The sequence below is a fragment of the Danio rerio genome, chromosome 24 (assembly GCF_049306965.1).
Source record: "Danio rerio strain Tuebingen ecotype United States chromosome 24, GRCz12tu, whole genome shotgun sequence".
In the NCBI taxonomy this organism is placed as follows: domain Eukaryota; kingdom Metazoa; phylum Chordata; class Actinopteri; order Cypriniformes; family Danionidae; genus Danio; species Danio rerio.
Window position 1 is genome coordinate 26951213 of NC_133199.1, and position 19463 is coordinate 26970675.

Sequence of the window (19463 nt, forward strand, 5' to 3'; positions counted from 1 at the left end):
ATTTGCGTTCTTAGTAATAAATCTTGTAAAATATATTAGTAATCTTGTAAATATATAATATTTTTTTTTCTATTTATTTTGTGTTTTTGATGAAATAACTGCAGCCATGCTGGTGGATTTCTTTCAAAAACAATACAAAAGCATGGGGTATGCATGATACAGTATGTCAAAAATCACAATCTTTGTAGGGGTAAAAGTCAGAAAATGTCATTTCACCTGCTAAGCTCCAGTTTCTGGGTATTATTGCAATCGTTTCATTCTAACTAGATTGACAAAAATATAATAAACAAGATTATTAAGTTATTTAACACATATTAAGTGTAGTTTTGTGAGTGTTCTTTGATTTTTTTTTTATTTTATGAGCAATTTATTCCATTTTAATTTCCAATCATTTTTAGATGGAAATCAATCTTGTCACAAACGCTGTTGATTGAAACTTGAATTTGCAAAAGAATATTTTTTTGTATGTATTGCAATTATGATATAGTTAATTATGACTGAGGTGTGTGTATGTATTATAATACACACAAAATATTGTTATATGTATTCAGTGCAATTAATGAACAACAGGAAACTCAAAAGGTTAAGTTTAAATGTTAAAATATGTTCATATATTGCATTTAATGTACAAACAACCTAAAAAGTACTGTGGCTTTGCTGTAATTTCACAACAGACACATCAGCACTAATTCAAATATCAGACAAGGCTTCTTAACCCTGTCCAGAAAGCAATATTAGAACTATTTTGTGTTTCTTAAATAATACTTCAGTAATCTGAAGATCCTTTTCCACTAAAAGGTCCACACTTTACACATTGAAAAGGTTCCATGGATGTTTAAAGTGTTTTGTAAAACCGTTTATACCAGTACAGAACCTTTATTTTGAGAAATAACTCAAAATAATAATAAGTTAACATAAGCATAGCTAAATGAGTGTCTAATATACATCTTACTAAAAAATGTATGCTGTAGCTGTTGGTGCAGAACTGCCTGAGGCTCTGGTCTGATCTCTCATAATGCTTTTATACACTGGCCACTGTGGTCAGTCCTCCGACACCCTTACACACACAAACACACACACACAGAGAAAGAGATAAAGGGAGAAAGAGAGAGAGAGGCTCACTCAGTTTCATTTGATTACTGACAAATCAATATTCAAAATGTGTTACAGAAAATCCTTGATCAAATTACACATTTTTTAAAAGTATATGATATTTGACACAAAGCAAGATTTTAAGTTTTTTTTTCTTTTTTTGACTCAATTTGATTGTTAGATGTCAAAAATGTCCCTGTGATATACAGAAGGACAGTGCAGAGTCTTTTGTTCAGCAAAGAAAATTCCTGTCTCCATCAATAGATGGCACTCTTTGCTTTGTGCCCGACACGCATGCAAAAAAACAAAACACTGCTCTGCACTTAGTGCATTTAATGTACCAACATCAAGTGTGCATACAAAGCATATCACAGCAGATGTATATTCAAAACAGTGCTGCATTTCAACATGTGCTTTAATGCTACTTTATATCTCAATGCTATCACTATCAAATAAACACATGGCATGTTCACAAACACAGGTGCATTTATTTCAAAGAGGATGATTTTTTTTTTGTCTGAGGCTTACTGAGTGCCAATGAATATATAGTGCATGGCGGCTTTGAGGTTTTTGTGGACGTCTGCGGCATTATAAAGGACTTCAGATGGGATGGCTTGGGGGAGGTTTCAAAGAGGTCCAGCTAAAAAGCGAATACTAAAATCCACAGCCACAAATGATTAATTTATAGCTTCGCAGGGTCCGAACTGTTTAAACAAGAGCCATAGGAAATTGAAGAGCCGAATAAATATTTAATAAACACAAACACAGAGCTACGGCAACAAGATTCCAGAAACCTCAAGGTAAAACCTTGTTAAAAATCTGCGTAATCAATAAATATATGTAAGAGAGAGATGTGGTGAAGAAGAAAGATTGATTAAAAATTCTGCACAAATAAATAATAAAGAAAAGCCTTCAGTGCATCCTACAAGGGAACCAAGAAGAGCAAATGAATTGTGTATAGTCTGTTCGGATCCTCTTACAACCAACACAGGTAGAGGTCAAGAGTGCTGGAAGTACATAAACGGGATAGTGCTTTTTCATAGAGCACCGGGTCCAATGCTGAGGAGGAAAAGTGTGTTTTAATTCTGACTGGCTTTGTGTGAATGGCTGTTTTTACGCTGGACATTTGTTTCAGTCTCTAAGCTTGAAAAAAAAAAAGGTGTTCTATAGAAAACGGCCCCTATAGGTGTCATCATACTAACCTCAAAAGCAGCTTTCTTGGTCATCTTGGGGGCTTTTAAATTCAATCTCGGGAACACGTGTGGATCGCAATAGGTGGAGGTTAAGAAAAACTGCATCAAATAAAGGCTTTTGGTTTGGGCTGATGTTGATTTGAAGCCAGAGGTACTTACAGCTTTTGCCTTATTTACAGTCCCTTTGGCAGATGTACAATGGCCCCGGGCAAAAAACTGTGTACCTAATGTTCAAACTGGCAGGTAATCTTATGTCAAACATTCCCCTTTGATATAAAGTGATCAATAGATTCTTGTGAAGAAGTAATTTCTCTGATGTTCAACGCGAGATTTTCTTTTATTACAATACATATATAATTCATATTTTTTTTCCTCCTTCTCTGAGAGGTGCATCTCAGAATACATGGGGCCATTGTAGGACGAAGCGCAATAAAGAGAGCAGAGAAATTGTGTGTTTAGATGTTTCCGGAGTACAACAATTTTTCAATCAATACTCTCTGTAACACAATTATCTGCTGTAATCTGGTTGTATTGGAAAAGAGTTTTGCACTGGGCCACTCCGGGGATTCAGTCTGAACAGCTAACTGATAATTCTATCATATTTAAAATTTATAACTTGCAGTGAAATGGACAGAATCACGCTTCTTGCAGACCTTGTAACATTAGGAGGATGGAGCAATGAAAATGTATATTACAGGAAGAAGTGGCATTACAATGAGAGTGCAGATTCTCTAATTCTGGGCTTATCTGCAATGTTAAACATTATTGTAAGAGCCTTTTATATTTTATATGTAAAGCACATTTTATAATCGTTCATACTTTTTAATGTTTAGTTAGCATATAAATCCTATACACACTGTCGTTTTATATAAAATTAATATTATATAAAAAGTAATGTATTCCATAAAAACATTAAGAGGCCACTTTAAAATTCTCTCTTTCTTTGGAGATACTTGGACTTATAATTAGGTTTGGGCTTGAGTAAAATGTTAATATTTGTTTAAATATATAAGGGACTGATAACATTTATTCCACATTTCAAATAAAAACACTTAGAATTTTCTTTTCTATTCTTATATTGCATTCTATTTTCAGAAAATAGAAAAAGAAAACGGTCAGAACAACAAATGCTGTCATGTTCACATCCTTCCTCTTAATGTAGTGTTCCCTGCTCTTAAATTAGCACATAAACACCACTAAATTTTTATTCAACATTCTTTAGCTGTTAAATGTTTTAAAGTAGTGTTTGGCATGAATTTATAGAATTGAACCTAAAATACCTGCAGTGAAAATACAACTAAGCACTGAAAATGTATAAAAAAATGAACAATAGATGACATATCATGTTTCATGACCAACAGAGAGCTCACAAAAATAACTATCACAGAATCTGACCAAAGAATTTGAAATGTTAATCCATCTGAATGATTTATCAACGGGCAAAGCACAAACAAAACTGTATCCTTCCCTGTGTATTGAGTGCTCGCATTTTCATTCAGTCCTTCAATTGGACTACATTAGTGTACTAATGTAGGGAATAGTGAATATAGACGGTGAGTATGGACACAGAACTAGCACTATAGTTATACCTTGGTAATTAAACTGAAAACTTGTCATCTTTTTTGTCTTGTTCCCCCCAAAATTACATTTTGTATTTGTTTTATTAACTCACACACAACATAAACACACATATTTCTATAATGATTTTTATTTATAAATATTTGCATATTTCCATCATTTAAAATATAAATACATTTACATTATTTATACAAACGCAGCTTTATGGTAACTACAATTTAAAGAGACCTATAATAATAATAATAATAATAATGATAATAATAATCATAATAATAATAAACAACGTTTACTACTACTAACATTAATAATAAATATACAAAAATTGTAATAGTAGTTGATTTGGTGTTTACAGGCCTAAACATGGTCTAAAATCAACAGCTTTTAAAGAATAGTTGATAAAATGACTGAAAAAAGATATATACAAATATTTGTATATATTAACAATAATTTATAGGAATTAAAACTTTTGTACTTACATTTGTCAAAAAGTTTTGTTAAACACATATAAAAAAAATCTCATGCTTCAGAACTAATGCAAAATGTTTGTAATTAATAAAACAAAATAAGTCATAATAATAACAATAATAATAATAATAATAATAATAATAATAATAATAATAATAATAATAATAATAAAATAATAATAACCTTTATTACAACAAATAATAATAAATATACAATAATGTTAAAGGTAGTTAATTTGGTGTTTAGTTTTTACAGTCTATGGTCTATAATCAGCAGTTAATAATCAATAGTTGATAAAACAACTGCATATTTTGATAAATATAATTTTCATAAAATTTAAACAATTTAAAAAAAATAAAAATTAAATTAAATTTATCAAATGTCATGCTTTAAAGCTGATGCAGAATGTTTGTGATTATTAAAACAAAACAAATAAATAAATAAATAATAATAAAATCCCCCCCAAAACATAAAAAATGTGTTTAAAATGGTGGTGTCGATGTTATTAATGAGTCTAATTTATTATTGCAATATTATCACATTTCTGTTGTTGTGGTTTTTGTGTTATAATTATAATTATTATTATTATTATGCATTCATTTTCTTTTCGGCTTAGTCCCTTTATTAATTAGGGGTCGCCACAGCGGAATGAACCACCAACTTATCCAGCATATGTTTTACGCAGCGGATGCCCTTATTAATATTATTATTATTAATGTTATTGTTGTTATGTGTACATTTTGTATTATGAAAACAGGAACAGGTGTTAATAGTCAACAGTTAGATTGTTAATAAAGCTCATTTGCAGGTAATGCATTACATGTAAAAAGATCATTGGTCAAATCCATTTTTCCACCCTATTTAGTCCTGCTTCCGAGTGTCTGCAGCTTTCTATATCCTATGATTCAAACAGAGGTCTGCCACGCATTGATAGCGCTCAGAGAAAGAGTTCTGCTCTTCAACAGTCATTTCTGTATATGCATCATGAACGCTGCCTACCGCCGACTGCTCAACCTCCATCATTCACCCCATTAAGAGGCGATTTTTCACCTTTCCCGAATTAACATCGTCCACATTTAAACATTCCTACTGTAGGAAGGACGCGCCGAGGATTCTTCAATTAGAATGCCATGTATCATTTCCAGCAGGCCTTCGCCACGGCAAACCCTGTGCCGCTGATGCGCAAAACAGGATCATAAATCATGTCACTGCCAGCCAATCAGCGGCTACCGTTTCTGCTGGATAGGCGCAGGCTGCGGCATAAAGTTATATTCCTGCATGTAATGTATTATTCCTCGGCTTATTTTAACGCCCAGGCGGCCTTAATGCAACAGAATAAACACCTCCAGCTAACAGCTTCAAACCACTGAGGTCACAAAACTCATGTAAAGGAGCAGCGGCAAACACGCGTCAATGACAGACCTACCGTGGCGCAGGCAAAACACTCCCAAAATTGGAGTTATTTTTTTTTTTTAAAATGTGCAATTCTGTCATCAAGTTGTTGTAACCCATAAGAAATTAGTTAGTCTTCAAATTAATCAAAGGAAAATTAAGGTAAATTAAAATTTCTGTCCATTGAAATTGTGTATTCACCAACAACTTAGATGCTGTAAAAAATTGTAAATAGTACAAAAAATAAATCTATATAAAATAAGCAGTTTAATTTATTATATTATTAAGTATATTTGTGTAATTAGAGACTGTATCTTTAAATGACAACCAGATTTAAAATGGCTGTTTATTCAAATATAAAGCACAATCTTTGAAAATAAACAGAAGCTCTAGCATTTCTGTGTTTGACTTGCAGATACACACCTCATTGGGTCTTGCATATGCTAAAATGTGCTGTGCAACACATAAGAATGAATCTCATTGGTTCTCGCGTATCAGGCAAGCATGATTGAGCTTCTGTAATCAAATTTGAATGTTAATCAATGTTTATGTGTGCATAAAAGCCAAATTATTTATTATAATCATTCTTATCATAATCTTGATTTAAAGTGATTGTGTCCCTTTAAAACTTTTCATATATACCTGGTTTTAAAATGCATTTTCATTGATCTGATCACAAGCCGATGATGTTAAATTTCTTGCCTTTTTTTAATGAAATATACAGTATGTGATTGTTTTCTTTCATCTATTAATTTATTAGTGTGCTGTTAATTGTTTTATTTTACATAAGCAACATAAAAGCACGTGACTTCAATCACCAAAAACGTTGCATGATCAATCTATTTGTGTGGTGAAACTGCTTATATTAAATGTGATGATTTAATTCATCAAGACACAATCTTATTTTTGATTTTGTTCAATATTTGTTAAGTTAAAACGCAGACAAAAATAAATAATATACATTTTGTAACTCAGAAATTATATCAATTTAAGTATGTTTTGTTGCTTTCATTCATTTTTTTTATTATTTCTTTGTATGTACAGTGTGTAAATTGTGCATCCTTAGGTCACAATATTAGACTAAAGGATCAGAAAAATCCAACACAGGTTCATTGGAAACACATGCTTTTGCTTAATTGTTTGTGAATCTGCCAAAACAAACTTCAACATACAGTATATGTTTGACTCTAGGTAAAATGAACATTACGGGCCAGTATGACGCCAACAACTTTTGTTCATTCTCACACTAATGATATTTACAGGGACATATAAATCATTCATCATTCATAAATTTTTTTCTTCAGCTTAGTTTTTAACTCAGAGGTCGCCACAGAGGAATAAACTGCAAACTTATGTATTCTGGCAGGGGCGGACTTAGTGATTTGGGGGCCTTTAAGCTATTTCAGGTGTGGGGCCCTAGCATTGAAACTCATAACACTCTGTTTCTCTATAATTTTTTTTCTGTACATTAATTTATTCATATTCGTTTATTTATTTATTTATTTATTTTAAATGTCTTGTTAAAAAAAATTTTCAACTGAATGGAACTTTTATCTTCTTGATGTAAAATTAAATTCAAATTAAGTAAAGTTCCAGTTTTCATGGGGCCCTGGGTTTTGAAAAGGGGTAATAACATGAAAATCTTAAGGGTTATTGACAGATTTACAACATATGATGGTAAATATATAAAAAAAAAAGCTATTTGATTAATATAGGCTTCTTGGCATTGGTCGAGGCCCCCTAATTTGCCGGGTTCTAAGCGGCTGCTTACCTTGCTTATTGGTTAAGCCCAGTCATGTATTCAGTCATATGTTTTAGATAGCGGATGCCCTTCCAGCCTTATTCGCACACACACACTATAGCCAATTTAGTTTATTAGTTTTTTTGGTAACCTCCGGTTAGTGCGAAGACATACGTACAAAATGTCCCAATAGACCAATACAACAACAAATATAAAACAAATATAAACTTATTTGTGATACAATTAACCAACACATCCTTTTTGAAGCATTCACACCAAAAGCGGCAGAAGCGTCAAAGTAGCCGGAAGTCATTCATTTTCAATGAGAGCTGGTGGCGATAAGTGACGAGGAGCAGCACGGTGCGTCTTTAAGGGTGGGCATCGAGGAGAGTTAAAATCAAGTTAATTTAATGGTAATGAGCTATGACGCAGTTTGGCGACAAGCAATCAGAATGTAGAAATCCTCCGCTTGAGAGGAGTCCAGAGAACACAGTCACTGTGAACTTTGGTTCCGACCACAGTTGTTCCCAAGGTTTTGATTATTGCAGTCAACGGATTTCCAATTATTTTCAATGTTTTCTTACAGGTACATACATTAAAAAGTAACTGATGAGTTACTGATGTTCATTATAATGTTATATATTTTTTTTCTTTGAAAAAGTGGGAATCTCATATGACAGTACAAAACAGCATTGCTGCTTTAGAATATTTCAGACATATGGATATATAGGATAATAACCAAATCAATGTAGCAACCTTTGACGCTCTCACTGCCTTTGGTGTGAACACACAGAGTTTAGTGTGATTAGAGGCTTTCAATGGAGGGACATAAAAATTCTTCATTAGTGTTTCAAAGATTAGCAAATTTCCGAACCGCCAAAGGAGTTCATGTTCAGAATCTTTCAGATATTTGCATTAGCATAACATCATTGCCTGAAGAAAGCTGAAAATCCAACTCCAAGTTGTTGAAAATGCATTTAACGAGAAGGTCCTCGATCGATCATCTGTACAATAGTGCACTCGTGAGTTGGAGTGCATGAATGGGTCAGAAGAAGAGAAAAAAAAAAGGTCTTGGCGGTTGAATGCGATTCATCCATGCCAAGGGCTCGTGGCATTCTTGTGAAGTGGGAAGGGGGCAGGGCCGCTCTCTTCACCTATGCTGTTGAAGTCTGGAAGGGTTCCTCGATGGCGCTCTCTTCTCCTGGTTTGATTCGGTCCTGCTGCCTTCAAACGGTTCAATCACCCACTTGAACTCTCACGGTCATTGCCACATCCTCCATTCCCTCTGATTTCTCCGCCACCAGATGGAGATTTTCAAATGCAATCCATCACTTATGGCCGGTCAACACCGATTCCAATCAAACGGCACTGATATCTTTACGTTTTACATTTTAAACACTGGGGAAATCGATACAGCGTGCCGCTCTCCACAAGGCTTTGAAGTTATAGAGCATCCAGGCTCATCTCATCAACCCAAACTGTTGCCTTGACACCAGGGAATGAACACAGACAAGAGGATAAAACGATGAAGCGATCTTATGCATGGACGAGACACAGCAACCTGAGCGGGCTCAAAAGCACTCAAATAAGACATTACCGTCTGACACCAAATTATAGACTCCACTGTAGATCTAAGGAGAAAAGGACAAATCCAGACGGAATACATAACAATTATTTTGCATGCCTCGAGGAGCCATCAAAAACGCCGGCACGGACACATCCGGCAAAAATAAGCAACGGGGTGTTTATCGGCAGTGGCTGGTGTAATGAGCGATTGGTAGAGAGATGGTCGGCCCTGCATGCTTCACAATGAGATCATAACCAGCATGCTGTGGACAAATGGGGAGGTTTCAAATGACTCCTGATAATCAAGGCGCTCGGGCTGGAGGGCCGGCTTGGCTTCGGGGTGGGGATTGATCTGTCTCTCGCTCTCTTCTGTCGCTGCTGAGGATGCCCACGTTAATTCTTAATGAGACATTCCTGCATGCGTAACAACACTGTCTGCACAAAACAACAAAGGCCTCCCAGACTGCAAATGAGGAGTTCTCCACAGACAGCCCAGCCGGCATCGCATCATTACCACACACACACACACACACACACACACACACACACACACACACACACACACACACACACACACACACAGGGACATAGCCACAATCATATAGCCCATCATTAAGGTGAGCTGTACTTCCTGCTTGCGTGTGTTTGTGTTTATTCTATATGTGTGAAGCGTGTCTGTCTAGTATATGACAATTTTACACCACCAGGTTAACCAGGAAAACATGGGGGAAGAAATATGTACTCAATTGTTAACAGACTATTTTTATCATACAATTGGGGACTAAAACACCTGGTGACTTTTTACTAGAAATCAAAATTTCCAGCCCTGAATATGAATTATAAGTGAATAAAACACATTTCAATTCTTATTAACATGATATTGTGATATAACATGAAATAGTATATTATATTGTTACATTATGTTACGTTACATTATGTTACATTGTGTTGTGTTATGTTTTTATGTTCAGTTACGTTATGTTACATTACATTATATTATATTAGTAACTAAGGGACGCTGAAAGCCACGTTCAGGATCCAAGATTAGTCAGGTGGCCAATGGTCACCAGCAGAAGCAAACAGTAACATAAAGTAAAAAATCCAAAAGAGGGGTCAGTTAACAGACAAAAGAAATCAGTATAGGCAGCTATCGGCATAAACAATATACAAGACAAGGGTCAGGAAAAACGAGAAGGGAAAGCAAAACAAAAACGCTTTGTGAAGTTACAACAACAAGACTCAGCAAAGTGTATGTGTGTGTAAGAGAGAGTTGAATATAAAGTCCAAGTAATCAGTCTATTATGAGTTACCAGTTACGTGTGTGTAATCCGGGGAAATCAAGAACTGGTGTGTGTGTGAGATGCATGATGGTATTTGCAGTCCAGTTCCATGACTGATGTGTAGTATTCCAGCAATCTGCAAGCATTAGATCGCTGGTGCTCCTGACAATATATTATATTATATTATATTATATTATATTATATTATATTATATTATATTATATTATATTATATTATATTATATTATATTATATTATATTATATTATATTAATTATATTATATTATATTATATTATATTATATTATATTATATTATATTATATTATATTATATTAAATTAAATTAAATTATATTATATTATAAATTCATTTTCTTTTCAGCTTAGTCCCTTAATTGATCTGGGGTCCCCACAGTGGAATAAACCGCCAACTTCTCCAGCATATATTATTATTATTATTATTATTATTATTATCATTATTATTATTATTATTATTATTATTATTATTATTATTATTATTATATAGAATCAATACATGAATATAACCTATAATTATTTATGTTTTTTTTTTCACTGAAATAATCACAGTGCAGCACATCATATTACACAAGTATAAAATTAAAGTGCAGTTTGCAGTTTCATTTTTTTTAATGAATAATAAACAGTTATATACCTTTATATACAATACTTGCCAACTTCATTTCTTACTCACATTAGATACAAGAAAAAAAAATGAAGAAAATAAGAACTTTTGTCACATGGCTCTATGAAACATGTTAACAAAGATTATTTCAAAAAGTCAATCATTATATTTTTTTAAGGATTTAGAAAGCATCAAGGTCTCTGCATTCAGAATAGGCTATTGCACACGTCTTAGCAGAGACTTGTCTGTTAAAAGGACTGATGTCCAGCATGTGTCCGGCTCAGCTGGACAACTCAAGGTCAAATTTTCTTCAACCACACGTCTGAGGACTCTTTCAGAATACTCACACAAGAGATCCACAGACTATTCTTCTCTTCAGATGGTCAACTTCATCTACACCTGCTCAACTTCAGCATGGACCCCGACTCCTCATAGCTACAAATCCAACTCATGAGAACACTGAGAAACTGACCGAGATACAATAGGTTGATTCCAGATTTAAAGACACTTTTAAGTTAAGTTAAATCAAAAACATATGTAGCTGGATTTACGCTTTTAAACATTTTTACAACAATTTATTCCCTTTAAACAGCTACAAATGCTGTATATTTTTGGTTCACTGTAAAAAAATCTTGCTGACCTAACTTTTTTAGTTGAAACAAATTAATTTAATGTCATCTCAACTTACATCAAACAAACTATCTAAAATATTAAAGGTGATGTATGTAAGTTTTTGACTCTTCTAAAGCATAAAAATGCCATATTATGTTTGCAGATGTTTAAGAAACATGCTCAGTAAACATTTTTGTTTATCTGAAAAACTATGCTGAAGTCAGATATTCTGCTTTAAAAAAAAAGTGTGTTAAGTACTTGAACAGCTGTCTTTGTTTTGGTCTCTTAATCCACCAAATGCCACTTTAGACAATTATATTTCAGCACCCCGGGTTGACTTGCTGGAAGACTGCATATGTCATTAATTCAGTCAGGAAGGCTCTCTAAGTATGTATTTAATAATAATGTGAGCTCTAGTGGACAGTAGCAGAATCTGAAATAAGATGCAGATTCAGAGTTCCACATGAGGGTATTATTAGCTAATAATATAAATATTATGAATGTAAACATTGGGTAAGCAGGTTACATTGTAATCCTGGTGTCCTAAGAACACGCTATTTGACGAGACTTGCAGTGATAAGCATTTTGGCTGTTTGCACCAGACAAAACATGACAGAAATTTAAAGACAGCCATTCAGAAGCACAGAATACTGCACTGCGCTCCAGCAAATGGTAAGGTTTACAATCTAATTAATACATATTAAACCTCTTTAATATGATTAAATGTACATGCTGAGTGTCACAGTTCAAACTGTTGATGTTATTATCTATAACTAAAGTAAACTAACTGCTGCTGCCTTCAGTAGTATGGCAATACACGTAACATTAAATGGCATTCAAACTCACATTATTAGAATTTATCACTGAATAAACCACATGAGGTGTACCTAAGGTGATCAGTTTGTCCTGTTGTTAGAAGCTGTTCCACAAATAGAAATTTCAGTTGTTGGTTAGGATAAAAACTTATTTTAGTATGGAAAATATTTCTTCTATTGTGTGAATTTTAGTTAAAAAGGTACAAATCAGCCTTAAATCAGTCTTTAGGAGCGATAGTCAGGTACACTCACATCACTCTGGTAACCTGCGCTTGCGTGAACTCGTCAGTGAAGGAGTCGAGGAAAAATGTTTTGATGCAGGAGTGCAATACCTAGATCAACCACTGGGTGTCAAACTTACACACTGCACCTTTAACTTAAGTTGTCTTTGTATAACTTCAAAAATTTAGTTGAAACCTGATTAACTTATTAATATAAGTTAAAGCAACGTACAAATATTTGTTGTCTGGACTTTTTGTCACTGATTTACAGTATAACAAATGCATTATTTGTCATTTTTGAAGCAAACAGAAACATTAAAACAAAATTTTCTGATAAAAACATCAAAAATTGTAATGAAATGTAAAGTCTTGTTTTGGAGGACATTAGTTCATTTGCAGCACAGGACATCACTAATCTTTCTCACAATCATCACAAGTGTTTCACGGACATCACTAGTCTCTCACAGACATCACTACTCTCTTATAGACATCACAAGTCTCACACATACATCACAAGCCTTTCAAACATCACTAGTCTCTCACAGACATCACTAGTCTCTCAAAGAATGTCTCTCACTAGACATTACTAGTCTTTCACAGATATCACTAGTTGCTCACAGACATCACTAGTCTCTCATAGTGCTCTGCTGGGATCATGAACTGCTTTTCTTACACAGCTCACAGAATGTAGCGGCTTTGTTAAAAATAAATTTGTCATCATGGACTTTCTGTCCCAATATTTGTGTCTATTGAAAACTGCTTTAAAAACATAAAACATTTTACTTATATTATGACGACTTCATTATGATAACTGGCCTTGAAATGTAGGGAAATGTAGGCTGTTCTCTGTTTACTTATACGTACAGTAAATCTGATTAGCTATGAAGACCTCATTTTTGTTTATTAATCCAACATTGCCAAACTCTGAGATTGTGTATTATAGAGTAAATTCCTGAGTTTCCTGAGGCGAGGAAATCATAGTGTCCCTACTAATAACATTCATCCCACTTAGTCTACCAATTTTCTCATCTGTCAGCAGCATCAAGGACAGTTATATGATGATGGACTTTTATGTTTCTTTTTAGACTTGTGAAAGTTAAAGTTTGTTTTCATAATTTATCATGTTCTTTAATGGTAGTTCACCCCAAAATTTTAATTCTGTCATCACTTACCCACCCTATTCCTGTTTAAAACCTTTGAGTTTCGTTCTTCTGTTGAACTAAAAAGAAGATAAAAATGCCGAACCTCCATAGAATTTGTTTTGAATTTGCATTTGGGAACAGAGATCAGGTTCTCGAGGTGAACATGTACCTTGGCTCTAATTGCCAAACATCAAAAAATAAGGTCAAGAATCTTGGTGTGATTCTGAAGTCAGATCTGAGTTTTAGTAGTCATGTCAAAAGCAGTAAGTAAACAAGCATACTATCATCCCAAAAACATTGCAAGAATTAGAGTCTTTGTTTCCAATGAGGACTTGGAGAAACTCGTTCATGTTTATATCACCAGCAGAGTAGATTACTGTAATAGACTCCTCACTGGCCTTCCCAAAAAGACAGACAGACAATTGCAGCTCATCCAGAACGCTGCTGTCCACAACCACCTGTCCTCAGGTCTTTACACTGGCTCTCAGTTACAATCAGAATATATTTTAAAGTAGTACTACTTATCTACAAAACACTAAATGGACTAGAACCTCAATATATTACAAATATGCTCACTGAATACAAACCAATCAGATCACTCAGATCTTTGGGATCAAATAAACTTGAAATTCCAAGAGTTTGACTCCACCATCAGTCAGACTACAGCCCCTTTCACACAGTGATTCTGTTTTATATCTGGAAAATTTCCGAAACGACTTTACCAGTAAATAAAAAAAGCAATGTTCACACAGCCAAGAACATTCTGGAACTCCAGGCAAGACCGTTTACACATCCATTCCAAAATAAGGGTATATTCTGACATCATTAACCAGAAATGAATTCGAAACGGCAGAGCTTGTATTTGTACCAATTTGTACATATAGAAGGGGTGGGGCTTTTGTTGATGGTTGATGGTACATAATATGTGTGTGTCTGTGTGCTGGTGCTCACCGGCTGCTTCACATGCACGCGCATCAAGCTACTCTAAGCAGAGCGTGAAGGTAAACAAACAGCAGTTTAACATAAGCATTTTATCGATAATTTTTTACACAGTTGGCATTAAGAAGGAACATAGAAATGTTATCTGACTAACATCTAGCAGCTTAACATGTGGGGAAAAATATTCAAAGATTTTTATTTTCATAAGCAACACAGATGTGAATGCATCTGAATGTTCTGATTGACTGGAGTAAATGTCTAATTGTAAACACGCTTTTTCCGGCAAATTTTCCTTCTGCGTTCACAAATCGCAGCATTCTGGCAAATTACCGGTAATGTTAAAACTTCTCTTTCCGGAAAATTTCTGGAATTAATTTACCGGTGTTTTCAAAAAGGGCCTGTTCACACATGATACAGAAAGGTCTGTATGTCTGAAAGGGGCATATGTGTATACCTATCCATAGTCTCATATGTATTACTGTCATTGCTAATTGTATTTTTGTGCTTTATTTTTGGGAGTATGTTGTCGTATTTTTCACTGTTGTTGTTTTTTGCACTGTCTGTACTTTTGCACAGTCTGTATTTTGCACTGTCGTTGTATTTTGCACTGTCTGGAGCCAGCACCTAAGCATTTTACTCATTAGAGTACATGTGCTGCTGATGATGTGACAATAAAAGTGATTTGATTTGGTTTCATACAATTTTTTTTTTAAAGCAGGGTGAATCAGTCTCAGCTACTACACCCCTCACTGCTCAAATCAGCGTCCAGAAATGATCAGATGTGCTCCAACATTTGGCACATTCAAATCAAGACTGAAAACTTATGTTTAGCTGTGCCTTTACTGAATGATCACTGTCCTACGTCCGACAGATCTTTAATTATCTTTCTTTTCTTTTTCATTTTCTTAATACCTGTCTTTAAACACAACTTAATCTGTTCTTATCTGTTTTAATCCCCCCTTTTTTTTCTTATACTTGTCTCTTTTATTACTGTTTATGTAAAGTACTTTGAATTACCACTGTGTATGAATAGTGCTATATAAATAAACTTGCCTTTTTAATACGGAAGCCAACTTTTATAGGTGTTCAGCTTTCTTCAAAATAACTTTTTGTGTGTGTGTTCAACAGAAGAAAACTCTGTTGGGTGAATTCATCTCACAAGAATCCCCTTAAATGCACACTCAATTCCCAAAATTGACTAATTATATCATTACTAATCACACACAACTGCAAGCAGTCCCGCAGTGCGCACGCAATGTTTGCAGATGCCACCATCAGTCTGCAATTTGCATTCTGGGACATTATTATTTAATCAGGTTAATTTTGCTCATGTATGTGACATCGCCACCTTTTACAAAACGTGTCCCCGCATAAACTTGAACAAGCACTTAGCATGTATAATACATCACCACTTAGGTGTCTTAATGTGGCCTTGATATTCAAATGAGCTCAAAACACTGAACGCTTGTGAATAGCCGCTGATGTGACCCGACAACAACAACAACACGCCAGCGGGGGCATGTTCGGCTTGCAGAAACACATGTCTGTTGCCCCAGCTACTCTTTATTGAATGAGAGCCTGTTATTTTTCCCTCAGGTGCCCATGAATGGCTGGTTTTCTCCCTTGGCACAATTCCACGCCATTCTTTATCGGCTCGCCATCACCGGCTCGGCTGATTTGAATATTTAGTGTCCTTTCATGCTTTAATTGGAGTCAATTGCATTCACTTGGCACGTTTTGCTGGAAATTAATCCTGGGGCCTAATTTGTTTCTGTCAGGCAATCAAAGCCTGAGTGAATAATGGCAAATGTTATTACAGATCCCCTAGTCTCCAAATACCCCAACTATGTATTTAACTAAAGCCTTTAATTATTTGCGCAGCGCAGTTGTAGTAGGGCTCCGAGTCAGACGGGGCCAAATGAGGTTTTAAGGGGGCGACTGGGAGTGTTGGCGAGCGCCGCTAACATAACAAACATTTGACTGGAGAAGGCCGTCGATGAGCGCTGATTGGAGACAGAGAGGCTACATGGATGCCGGAGAGAGAGGATAATTGACAGATACCGGGAACGCTCAGCCCATGAGGAGACCGACTTGCTAAAGGATGAAATACACCGCAAGGCAATTTGCTGGAGCAAAAAGAGACGGTAAGTATATTATTGGCTACCTGACATGATCCATCCTTTCAGTCTGATACCAAACTTTTTATGTGAACTCCAATTGGGTAGGAGGAAATGAACAATTTTGCAAAAAGAAAAAGAAACAAGAGGACAGCAAGAGAAAGGGGTCAGCGAAACTTCTTCATTTTTTACAAATAAATCATTTTAGCTACAAAATAAAAGCATTTTTAAGATAACAAAATTCAAACATTACAATTCCTACCAAAATACTAAACAATATAAGAAAAAATATATATAATTAAACCTTTTTTTAAACAGTAAATAAGGGAAAATTGATTAAATTACACTAATTATCACTTTAGTATAGTTATTAAAGGATTCCAGATGGAAGCTTGGATTAAACCTAAGCTGTGTAAACTTATTGTGGTGATGAAATGAACTACCACTGAAACACAACAGCTTTAAAGTACCATCGTTGGGCCAAACATATTTTGCAGATGTTAGCAAAAATCCTAAGACAACCAGTAGCGGTTGTCTAATAACACTGGATGAGTGCAGAAGCAAAAACCTCAACAAAAAAACAAAGTGAACAACAAAACAAAAGCTAAGTGAATTCATTCCAGCATTAAATGGATTGCCACAAACTGCAAACCCATAAACATTGTTCAGGACCTTACCATACCATCTACAGGGAACTTTTGATATAAGAATATATGCTAAAAAGGTAAGAATGCTCTTTTCTGGTGACCACTGAACATCAGTAAGTCACCAAAACCTCTTTGGTGTAACAATACATCGAATCAATGATAAGTGACATCGGCACCCATTTACTTTAGACAAGTTAAAAGCAATACATTACAAGAATAACAAGATTATAGAACTAGAGGATATGTTTTATTAGACTAGATTGTTATATGTTATACACACACACACATACACATATGTATATATATATAAACTCAACGGTCACTTTATTAGGTACACTTTACTATTACTGGGTTTTACCCCCCTTTCCCTTCAGAGCTGACTTAATCCTTCGTAGCATAGATTCAGCGAGGTGCTGGTCCATATTGACATGATAGCAGCATCATGCAGTTGCTGCAGATTTGTCGGCTGCTCATCCATGATGCAAATCTCCCATTCCAACACATCCCACAGGTGCTCTATTGGATTGAGATCTGGCGACTGTGGAGGCCATTTCAGTACAGTGAACTCATTGTCATGTTCAAGAAACCAGTCTGGGATGATTTGCGCTTTATAACATGGCGTGTTATCCTGCTGGACGTAGCCATCAGAAAATGGGTACACTGTAGTCATTAAGGGATCGACATGGTGAGCAACAATACTCTGATAGGCTGTGGCATTCATTGTGCTTAATTGGTATTAATGGGCCCAAAGTGTGACAAAAAAAACATCCACATCATTACACCACCACCACTAGCCTGAACTGTTGATACAAGACAGTATGAATCCATACTTTCATGTTGTTGATGGCAAATTCTGACCCTACCATCCGAATGTTGCAGTAGAAATCGGACCAGATTTCCGAAGACCAGGCAACAATTTTCCTTTCTTCTATTGTCCAAATTTGCTGAGCTTGTGCAAATTGTAGCCTCAGCAAATTGTAGCCTTCTGCTCCTGTTTCCAGTTCCTAGCTGACAAAAATGGCACCCGGTATGGTCTTCTGCTCCTATAGTCCATCTGCCTCAATGTTTAACATGTTATACCGCTGTTGTAATGAGTGGTTATTTGAGTTACTGTTGAATTTCTATAAGATCGAACCACTCTGGCCATGCCCCTCTGTCCTCTGGCATCAACAAGGCATTGATAATCGCCACTCACTGGATATTTTCTCTTTTTTGGACCATTCTTTGTAATACCTAGGGATGGTTGAGCATGAAAATCCCAGTAGATCAGCAGTTTGTGAAATACTCAGACCAACCCGTCTGGCACCAACAACCACCACATTCAAAGTCACTTAAATCAAGTAAAAGTAAGTCAAAATATTTAACATAGGATTTTTGTCTATGTGTAAAGTGCTTTGGAATTTTTCACAGAATTTCCTATAATGTTTTTCTTTATTCTGGAGAAAGTCTTATTTGTTAAATTCCAGGAAGGATAAAAGCAGTTTTAAATTTTTTTAAACCATTTTAATGTGAACATTATTAGCCCGCTTAAGCATTATTTATTTTTTCAATTTCAATACAATGACGATTATTATTATTAACCATAACTTGCTTTGTTAACCTAATTAACCCAATTTAGTCTTTAAATGCACTTAAAGCTGAATACTAGCTTGTTGAAAAATAAGCATAATATTATGAAATGTCATCGTGGCGAATATAAAAAGAAATCAGTTATAAGAAATATGTTATTAAAGCTATTATGTTAAGAAATGAGTTATGTTGCAGTGTATTCTGTGACCTTTTTCTCTCTTTTTTTCCCCTCTGCGAATCAGGTTTCAGATATGCATTATTATTCTTTCAAGGTGATGTGTCCATTTGTTTGGATTCATATTTCACCGTTTAAAGAAAGCTCAGTTTATATGGAGCGTACACAGAATGTACTAATAATCTCCCAGCATTATTCTTGCCAAGCAATTTTGTGCTTGCGTCAGGATTCATTAATATTGGTTAGCCACTGCAGTTGCCCTGTTTGGGGCATCCTTG